Below are 10,684 nucleotides of genomic sequence, written 5' to 3'. Positions count from 1 at the left end.
AGATGTGAATGTGGGGCTTAGAGCACAACAGTGGAGCACAAACAGCAGGTTTTGTTTTCATTTATGAAACTTGCAGCAAAACCTCTTGACAATTGTATAGCAGAGAAGGCACCCTCAAGAAGCAAGTGACTAAAAGAGACTAAACAAGGAAAATGGTTTTACTTTCTTTCAAGACTGTTGTATACCAATAATTGCAATTTATCCACAACGTTTTTGTTTTTTGTTTTTGTTTTTATGAAGTTAATTTCTAAAAATATCATAACCATTATTCATTTTATTCTAAGCCAATAAAGACTGAATGCAAGCTCTGTCTTACAGTAAATATTGCAACAAGACCCAGATATTACTGCATCTAAAATAAGATATTCTTTTGTGTCTATAAAAGAGAAGAATCTATAACAACCTTGTGCACTTTTGTAACCTGACACTATAAAAATATAGACAAAAATATCTTACCATTATCTTGATGCCAGTTGGCAAAAATACCTTACAATTTATCTTGATGCCAATTTGAAACAGTTAGTTGCTTAGGATTAAAATTTTTCCAGTTAAATGCTAATTGTACTGTACAGATAGTTTTGAGCCAGTATTTCCACATGTATTATACGATTTGAAATATGAAATGATACATTGTCTAAATATCCAAGAATACGATCTTAATTTTTTAAATTGTTCACCTCTTCTTTAAAGAAGAAATATTTATAATTATATATTTACATCTACACTATGTTTTGATATCTGATCGTCATTTGATGTCCAATTCCTGGATGTATATATAGCACTAAACTTAGATTCAATTAGGAACTTTTATTTCCAAACTAAGGGTATTAATGTTTTTATCTGTAGACCACAGACACACATAATTTTAGGTTACTATAGATATCTTTCTGTAAAAGTGATATATCATCAATTGGAAGGTATGGCTATAGGATCACCATTAGCACCAATCATGGCTAACACATGACTCTAAAAGATGTAACACTAAGATCTACAGCTTAAGATACATGAAGGATGCATTTATACTCTGTCACCACTAAGAGAATGTTTAAGTTCTTATTTATTGCATTAAAAAACTTACAAAAACTTCAATTTTCTTCACTCTAGAATGGCAAAGGACAGAATCAAGTGATGGAACATTAGTATAAAGAAAGCCATCTACCACTAGTCTCTACTTGAACTTTGAGTCTCATCATGTATACAGTGTTTAGAAAGGAACTGTCAAATGTCTGCAATATTAGGCAAAAATATCTGGATTAATGTATCAGATTAAAAAGTAGAAATTAATCATGTAAAACATACATGGCTCATCTTGTCTCAAACACAAAGTAAAATGTTAAGCTAAACTCCACTTTGTCTCTATTTTACTTCTCGCATTTTGTCTAAGAAAATTCAGAGAACCTGCTACATGTGTAACATCTAAAATGTGCCCAAAAGGAACATCATATTATGGAGTTACTCACAACAGTAACTATCCATAAGTGGCTAGAAATTAAAACTCTATAATATAGTGTGTATGTACAGAATTTATCACAAAAGAAGAACTGGATGGCCTCTAAATATAGAATAGAACATTGGGCAGCTTTAATGAGAAAAGAAATGTCCAAATCAGGATTGGTTAAACATCTGGTGTGAAAAAGGAAATCATTAAGTGCTATGGAATGAAATTTCCATAATTGGTAGAGAACCACAGAGGGTACTTAGAAAAATTTCAAAGCAAAACTAAATATAATGCTAACTTTACACCCCAATTAGTTAGTCTAGTATCAAAATTAACTCAAATGGTTGCCTTTAGTAAAAGATTAAAATAAATAATCTAATGTTGTAATATACATTAGTGAACAAGTGAATATGTTATTGCTACCCTTAGTTCAGAAATAAAAGTTCTTGTTTTGATTCTAGTTTGGTATTTTGTACTCATGAATAACAGTTCATGATACTTTATGCATTAATTTAGATATTTTGGTAAAAGTAGTTGAGGATGTAGACTCAGCTGATTTCACTAAATTTTTAACCAGTACAAGTTGTTTAATAAGACCCAAGTGAGGTGTGGACACCTTGTGTTGGGGTAAATAATTTATTCACATTGTAGCATGGGAAGCAGATTGGATTACTGATATGAAAATAATATTAATTTTTTTTTTACTTTTATAACTATGGGTATAAGCATAAATAGGTGTAAGCATGTCCGTGTGGTTAAGAAGTTCACTTCTTAACCATGTTGTTTTGGGTTCAGTTCCACATCATGGTGCCTTGAGCAAATGCCTTCTACTAGAGCCTTGGGCTAATCAAAGCTTTATGACTGAATTTGATTGACAATGATGATGACAGTGATGACAGATGATGATGATGATGCTATTACAACTTTGTTCCTGTGCTGCAAATAGAATCAGTATCAATTACATTTGTTTTAGTTTTTATAATAATTAATACACAAATAACTTACTGAAATCTTTTGTACAAAATTGGCCTGAAATTTGCTCCAAAAATTAATAAGTTTTTCTTTATTATACTTTGAGATAATCAACAATCCTTCAATACTTTTAGAATTTTCAAAAAACATCAAAGATAACCAAATATGCCGCCTGTCCTACAAGATGTTTCATGTTTTGAGTTCTTTGCTTTAAAACATTAATGTATATCTAGTATCTAATAAATCAAAGTGACATGCAATCAATTTTCTTTCTTCTGTATGTACATATATACATATATATATATATGCTTGTGTATGTCTGTGTGAAGAAATTTGTGTGCATATATACGTACATATATATATATATACATATACATACACTCACACAGATACACACACACACACACACACACACACATACATACACACACACACACACATCTTTTTCTATCATACCGCAGACATTTTCATCAATTTATCCTTTGAACATTTTGCCAATTTGGTACCTTTTTACATTGTATTTGGGATCTTTTTGTTTATTATTTTTTAAAAATCTTTCTGCTGTTTGAAGTTCACTCAATTCATGTATTTTTTGTGTCGGAAAAACTCCAAAAACTAAGTGAAGTACAAGAGCTAAGTCTATTGTAAAATGTAATTTATCTCATAACTTTCTCACTAGTGATTCTTTGTGTTAATAATAGTAGTAAAGAGTTAATCTCAACAGATAGATAGACAGATTGACAGACAGATAAGTTGTAATAGTAGTGGTTGTGGTGGCAGTGGTGACAGCGGTGATAGCTGCGGTGGCAGCAGCAGCAGCAGTAGTAGTAGTAGTAGTAGTAGTAGTAGCAGCAGTAGCAGCAGCAGTTGTAGTAGTAGTAGCAGCAGCAGCAGTGGTAGTAGTAGTAGTAGTAGTAGTAGTGGTGGTGGTGGTGGTGGTAGTAGTAGTAGTAGTAGTAGTAGTAGTAGTAGTAGTAGTGTGGTGGTGGTGGTGGTGGTGGTGGTGGTGGTGGTGGTAGTAGTAGTAGTAGTAGTGGCAGCTTTTGCTGATTAACGACAAATCAATCTTGATCATGCAGACCAATGATCAAAGCGATTCTTGTTGTGACCATCCTGTCATTCTAAGTGAAATTTCTTAAACTGCATTACCCAACAGATCCTTTCCTATATAAGACATAGTAGTGTTATTTGAGGTGAGATTTGGCTGCTCTGTCAAGCCAGTTGAGCAACCATGTAGAAGCTACCTTGTTGCAGCAAATGGTGGTGGTAGTGGTCATGATGCTGACGGTAGTGGTTGAAGTAGTTGTGGTATTAGCAGTGGTGGTAGTGGTGGTGGTGGTACTCTGATTATTGGCAATGGTTGTGATGCTGGAGGTGATATTGTTGGTTTTTGTTGTGATGTTGGTGGTTTTAGTGATGGTAGTAGTGGTGCTGGTGCCAAATGGTGGTTATTGCTGTATTGTTGTTTGTTGTCGTTGTTTGCTTGTTTATTTGTTGTTGATGGTGTTGTTGGGGATGGTAGTGGTTGTGGTAACGGTGGAGATAGCAGGGCGGTAATGGCATTGACATTGTGCAATTCAATTCAACACTCCCCAACTAAGCAAGCATATGGCACAGAGATTAACCTGCTCAGCATTTAGTCCATCGGCTGACTGCAGTTCCATTTATTTAACAAACATGGGAAGCTTCTAATAAGTCATTCAAACAACTAGAAATAAGAACCAAGCACCTTTTATCACAACATAGCATCTTCAAAAGAACGAGAAGGACACATTGAACAATGTAATCCTACACATGCAGAAAGATGGGATGATGATCAAGCTGGAACGTCTCTGATCAGAGGTTTACTCAACCAAAGATTACCTGGACTAAACAGAAACAATTTTCATCATCATCATCATCATTATCATTTTAAGCCTACTTTTTCATGCTTGTATTGATTGGACAGAGTACATTGGGGCAGATTATCTGCAGCCAGATACCCTTCTTTCCTATCTATCTATCTATCTATCTATCTATCTATCCATCCATCTATCTATTTGTCTGTCTGTCTGTCTGTCGGTGTGTGTGTCTGTCTGTGTGTGTGTGTGTGTCTGTCTGTCTCCATCTATCTATCTATATATCTATATATCTATCTAACTATCTATCTATTTATCTGTCTGTCTATCTGTCCATCTATTTGTCTGTTTTTTTTCTTTCCTCCTTCCTATCTTTCCTTCAACATATCCCATTTGAAGTCACATAACCCATAAAAAGTGATGTAGAAAGATGGGGAGAGAAAGAGAGAAAGAAGAAGAAAAGAAAAAAAGTAATATTTAAATGATTACCAGCCAAACATAATCATTTAAAAAAAAAAAAACCTGCCGTGACCAGGATTCGAACCTGGGTTACCACGGCCACAACGTGGGGTCCTAACCACTAGACGATCACGGCTACCAGATCGGTAGCACCATTTACTTGTATATAATTATATATAGGATTTTGTTGACAAACGAAAGACAGTTTGCTGTACTGTGTATTGCAAAGTTTGCTTACTAGAAATAATTTGATGAGTCACTCCGTTCAAGGTGAATCGCAGTTAAGACTGTCTAATCTATCTATCTATCTATCTATCTATCTATCTATCTATCTATCTATCTACCTATCTGTTTGCCTGTCTATCTATCTATCTATCTATCTATCTATCTATCTATCTATCTACCTATCTATCTATCTATCTATCTATCTACCTATCTATCTACCTATCTGTTTGCCTGTCTATCTATCTATCTATCTATCTATTTGCCTATCTATCTATCTATCTATCTATCTATCTATCTATCTATCTATTTATCTATCTATCTATCCATCCGACCGTCCGTCTATCTATCTATCTATCTATCTATCTATCTATCTATCTATCTATTTGCCTATCTATCTATCTATCTATCTATCTATCTATATCTATCTATCTATCTACCTATCTATCTATCTATCTACCTATCTGTTTGCCTGTCTATCTATCTATCTATCTATCTATCTATCTATCTATCTATCTATCTATCTATCTATTTGCCTATCTATCTATCTATCTATCTATCTATCTATCTATCTATCTATCTATCTATCTATCTATCTATTTATCTATCTATCTATCCATCCGACCGTCCGTCTGTCTGTGTACCAGTCTCTCTGTGTACATGCACGCGCTTGTTCGTGTGTATGTGTGTGTGTGTGTGTGTGTGTGTGTGTGTGTGTGTGCGTGTGTGTATGTGTATGTGTGTGTGTGTGTGTGTGTGTGTGTTGTGTGTGTGTGTGTGGTGTGTATACAAACGATTAAAGTAAGGCAGCTCATTATAAACATGAAATTTTACGAGAGTATCTTTCAGCAGAATAATTTTTCGTTAACTGTCTTGATCGATATTCGATTCTATTAAAACAGTTTCGTGTGCCTCATTGAACGTCGTCTAACCCCTAAACTTTGATCATAACCCCTACACTCCTGCATTGTCTGTTCATTGTTATCTATTTATTATGTAAATGCAATGAATGCTGAATAATCTTCGATATTTATTGATTTTTGAAACGGGTGCAACAGAAGGCTACTAATGGATTAGTATTTAGGTCTTCCTAGATTAAACAGACTTACATTACACATTTGCAAGTGTGAGGACACACCGGCAATGGACTCTTTATAATCATTTGAACACGTAAAAAGTAACACACGGTATTCATAGAGTTGAAACGACCAGACAGATGATTGCTAGATATCCTATTAATTATTATTTTTTAGACTTTTCTCAACCAAAGTTGAAAAAATGTTTTGCGGTATTTCTGCGGCGAGCTGGCAGAAATGTTAGCACGCCGGGCGAAATGCTTAGCGGTATTTCGTCTGCGTTACGTTGTGAGTTCAAATTCCGCCGAGGTCGACTTTGCCTTTCATCCTTTCGGGGTCGATAAATAAAGTACCAGTTACGCACTGGAGTCGATGTAATCGACTTGATCCGTTTGTCTGTCCTTGTTTGTCCCCTCTGTGTTTAGCCCCTTGTGGGTAATAAAGAAATAAGTATTTCTTCTGGCTATTTTTCGTTCTGAGTTCAAATCCCGGTGAGGTCAGCTTAGCCTTCCGTCTCTCCCAGGTCGATAATAATAATAAAATTATTGTATACAGTGCTCAGGTGCACCACAACTTGTCAAAAGTGCGTATAAAGCATCTGCAGTAATGTACAAATGTCTGGGAAGTGAACAATGTATGAGTCAGATACATGCTTGCGTGTGTATGGAGGGGAGAAAATCAGGTGTAGTGTTGGCGAATCTCAGGAAGCATGGAAGTTTTGAAGGATGCAGTGCTCCGACAACTAGCAACTGATGCCGGCAGTTTGTTCCATGCTTCAGCAGCTCTCAGCGTGAAAAAAATGTTTCCGAAAGTCATGGAAGGAGCTGTGCTGTTTTCTGACTTTGTAAACATGTCCACGGGTGTTAGACAGGTGGAGTTTGAAAAGGTGCTCAGAGTTATTGTTTGTAAGATGGTTAATAATTTTATGGGTGTCTGCCAAGTCAGCTGCCAGACGTCGGATGAAATATAGTACCAGTCATGTACTTGGGTTAATGGCATTAACCAACTCCCTCTCTTCAAAACTGCCGGCCTTGAAATTAAAATCAAGAGCTATAATTTTTAAAACTTCAACGAATGTTGATTGAACTAAAAACATTTATACTTAAATAGCAGTAACCGTGGAAATTTCTCGGTTACTTTGAAAACTGTAAGATGAAATTGTTTTGAAACATTGGGTTCTTGAAATGATTAAACATTTCCCTTTGGTAGAATCTCAAGAAACAACATTTCTGAAAGTTATATTCTGTCTTCTTAGTGAGTTGTTATCTATAATTTTCCCCTTTATGCAAAGAAGTAAACAATTTAAACTATGGAATAAAACCATAGACATTATCTATAATATTATTCTGCTACAGTACGTTGGTAAAGTTTTGAGAAATCTCAATATGGTTATTAAAATAAATCTATAAAAACATCTTACCCTAAAACTTTTATTCTTCCCGTTCCACTGATGTCGTCTGTTGGTGTCCATCTTTTATAAAAAAATAAAAGTTTTGATTGAGCAGACGATAATTTATTGTACTAAAGCGCATGCGTAAAGTCATGGACGCTATAAAAAATTTTTAAATGCCCCATTTTACCACCACCTTTAACCAATATCCTTACACTACCACCATCAACATCCCCATTATACTTACGAGTTACATGGTTCAGTCCAAGTTATTTGCAATCAAGATTATCTTCATTTTTTAAATTTCATTTGAGTTCATCTATCTATCTATCTAACTATCTATCTATTTGTCTGTCTGTCTGTCTGTCTGTCTGTCTGTCTGCCTGTCTGTCTGTACGTCTGTCTGACTGTACGTCTGCCTGTACGTCTACCTGTCTGCCTGTCTGTACGTCTGCCTGTCTGTCTGCATGTCTGTCTATACATCTGTCTGTCTGCACGCCTGCGTGTCTGTACGTCTGTCTGCCTGTCTGTCTGTCTATCTGTCTGTCCGTCTATCGGTCTGTCTGCCTGTCTGTTTTTCCGTCTGTCTGTCTGTCTCTCTGTCCGTCTGCCTGTTTGTCCGTCTGCCTGTCTGTCTGTCCGTCTATCTGTCTGTCTGTCTGTCTGTCTGTCCGTCTACCTGTCTGCCTGCATGTCTGTCTGTCCATCTATCTGTCCGTCTGCCTGTTTGTCCGCCTAGCTGTCTGTCTGTCTGCCTGTTTGTCTGCCTATCTGTCTGTCCGTCTGCCTACCTGCCTACCTGCCTGTTTATCTACTGACCCACCTGTATATCTATTTATCAATTTGTCCCTCATATCTATTTTTTCTGTCAATGTATGTATTTGGCTTCAGACAATATAGATAAGCATTTAAACCCAATAACAAAAATGAAAAAACGAAAAAAGAAAACCAACTAAACACTGCTTTCATAACATTTTCAAAGAGTGCTCAATAAAGGAATGGGATAGGGTGGGGTACCCATGTAAACCATGTGGCTGAGTGGTTGGCTGTTGGCCCTCACAATCATAAATTTGTGGTTTCAATTCCATAACTGAGTGGTACATAGTATTCTTGAGCAAGGCACTTCATTTCACATTGCTTTAGTCTACCATAGTGTAATTTAGTGCCAGCTTATTGTTGGTACTATACTCTTTCTTTCCAGTTTTCACCAAAATTTCGGGCCTTGTGCCTAGAGCAGAAAAGAATATTTTATCATGAACAGATTGTATTGTGGAAACTGTTCAGAAACCTTGGTGGGATTTCAAGATACCTTCCACCTACAGTTCACACTGTAAAATGGTTGGCTGAAGAAGCAGAGAAAGTGTAAGGTTATAAGGTTTCTCTGATCCTGTCTCACCAAGAACTATTCAGTTTCTCTGGTGTTGATGCCTCAAAATGTACCCAACACATTTTGTAAAGTGGTTGGCATTAGGGAGGGCATCCAGCTATAGAGCACAAACTAAGTGACGTGTATGAGCACCACTTCTTTGGGAGGCGGGGTAGCTCCTAAAGAGAGAGGCAATTGGGACTATGACAACACACTCAGCTGATACCAGCATAGGAAGCTGATGTAAAATGATGATGATGATGATGATGATGATGATAAAAATCCTACTTCAAACCCAGTTGTGTCATCATTGTGTCTCCTCTTTTGAGAGTCAATGATGAAGATAATATTGTATTTGTACTTTAAGCAGAGACTTTGTTGGCTTTGCGATGGTTATGTTTCTTTTAATTATATTTTTTAATGGACGAAGTCATATAGAATCACCATTTATACTCTTGTGGCAAACTACTGAGAAACTTTATGGCAATATTTGTTCTAATATAAAAATTAGCATTCAGAGAGAGAGAGAGAGAGATGTAGGGAGGGCATTTTTGAAAATGATTTTAAAAAGACTACCAAGGCTGGAGGTGTCATTTTTAATCAAGGATCCTTCAGCCGTAAGCAAGATCTTCCAACATATGAGGGCATAAAAAAAGATTTAAACAACAGACACATTTAACTGTTCTTTATCTATATTTCTTCCTCTTCTTTCTTTCTTCTTTCTAGTTAATATCTTTTTTTTTTTTGGTTTAGTTTATTCTTTTACATAAGGTTTATTATACATTTTCCATAATCAATCATGGAATATCAGCTTTACATGGACACTAACATTTATTAAATAAATAAAGAAAGAAAAAAGTAAAGAAATAACACTTTGTACATCAAGTTGCCGAGAGCCACTTCTAATAAAGCACAGAAATTTAATTTCAAATTTCAGGCAAAAATTTCATTATTACATGAAAGATAATATTAGATTTCAATTGGTAAACATGTCTTTTATTAAGTTGAAATTTGGTTGAAGATATTTTGCTGAGCCTTTCATAATTCTTGATTATTTTTTAACATTAAAACACAAAGATTGCATATTGTTGTAGTATACAGTATATTCGTGTTATTTTGTTAGTGTTGTTGTTGTTATATAAATTTGGAGGTTATAAAAGTGCTAACCAGAGTGAAGGTGACTTATTATTAAGACATGGAATACGGTTTAAATGAAATATGCTGGGGGAAATTGTTGGAAAGAGAAAACAGTGCATACATAGACACAAAGACATGCTGTATGTTGATAGAGACTACATTATTATACTGAGATTGGATTATGCCAGATTGCATGTGAATGTGTGTGTGTGTGTGTGTGTGTGTGTGTACATGTGTTTGTGTGTGTGTGTGTGTGTATGCATATGTGTAAACAGTGTGCACTTATGTATAAAGGAGATGTAGACAGATTGATAGTGAGAGAGAGAGAGAGAGAGAGAGAGAGATTAGATTGACAGATAAAGAAACAGAGAAAGACTAACCAATACATTGACAGGGAGAGAGATACAGAGAGAAAGAGAGAGAGAGTGAGATAATATATACCTGAACATGTGTTTTTTTTAAAGAGCACCTTCTTAGAATTATAGCTGTTGTTATTGTTGTTGCTTAGTCTCAAGTCAACCTGGTTCAATAAGTCTATGAGCAATCGCATTCAAACACAAACCAATTCTCCTATCTTTGTGTCCAGACACAATATATCTAGCATGACTATAACCAGTGAGTCATTTCTATTTTATAAAAGATAGATTGTGATTTGAGGGAAATTTGGTTGTTATTTCTAGCAGGTCAAGCAAATCAGTTCCACAGAGTATCTCTTCCTCATTAAAATTCTAATGGTTGTATTTGATTATCATTTATAATGGATTGAGCTAACGAACTAACTATACC

The 10,684-nt window shown here is 35.5% G+C and overlaps 1 non-coding gene across 1 annotated transcript; it reads right to left on the bottom strand.

Moving 5' to 3' along the window:
* Nucleotides 1-4,771: 4,771 nt before the first annotated feature.
* Nucleotides 4,772-4,843, bottom strand: Trnah-gug. The gene has a single exon. It is a non-coding gene; the product is annotated as a tRNA-His (tRNA).
* Between the last annotated feature and the right edge of the window lie 5,841 nt (nt 4,844-10,684).

This window comes from Octopus sinensis, linkage group LG1 (assembly GCF_006345805.1).
Source record: "Octopus sinensis linkage group LG1, ASM634580v1, whole genome shotgun sequence".
Classification (NCBI taxonomy): Eukaryota; Metazoa; Mollusca; class Cephalopoda; order Octopoda; family Octopodidae; genus Octopus; species Octopus sinensis.
Note: the sequence above shows the minus strand (reverse complement) of the source record. Positions and strands in the feature narration are given on the sequence as shown.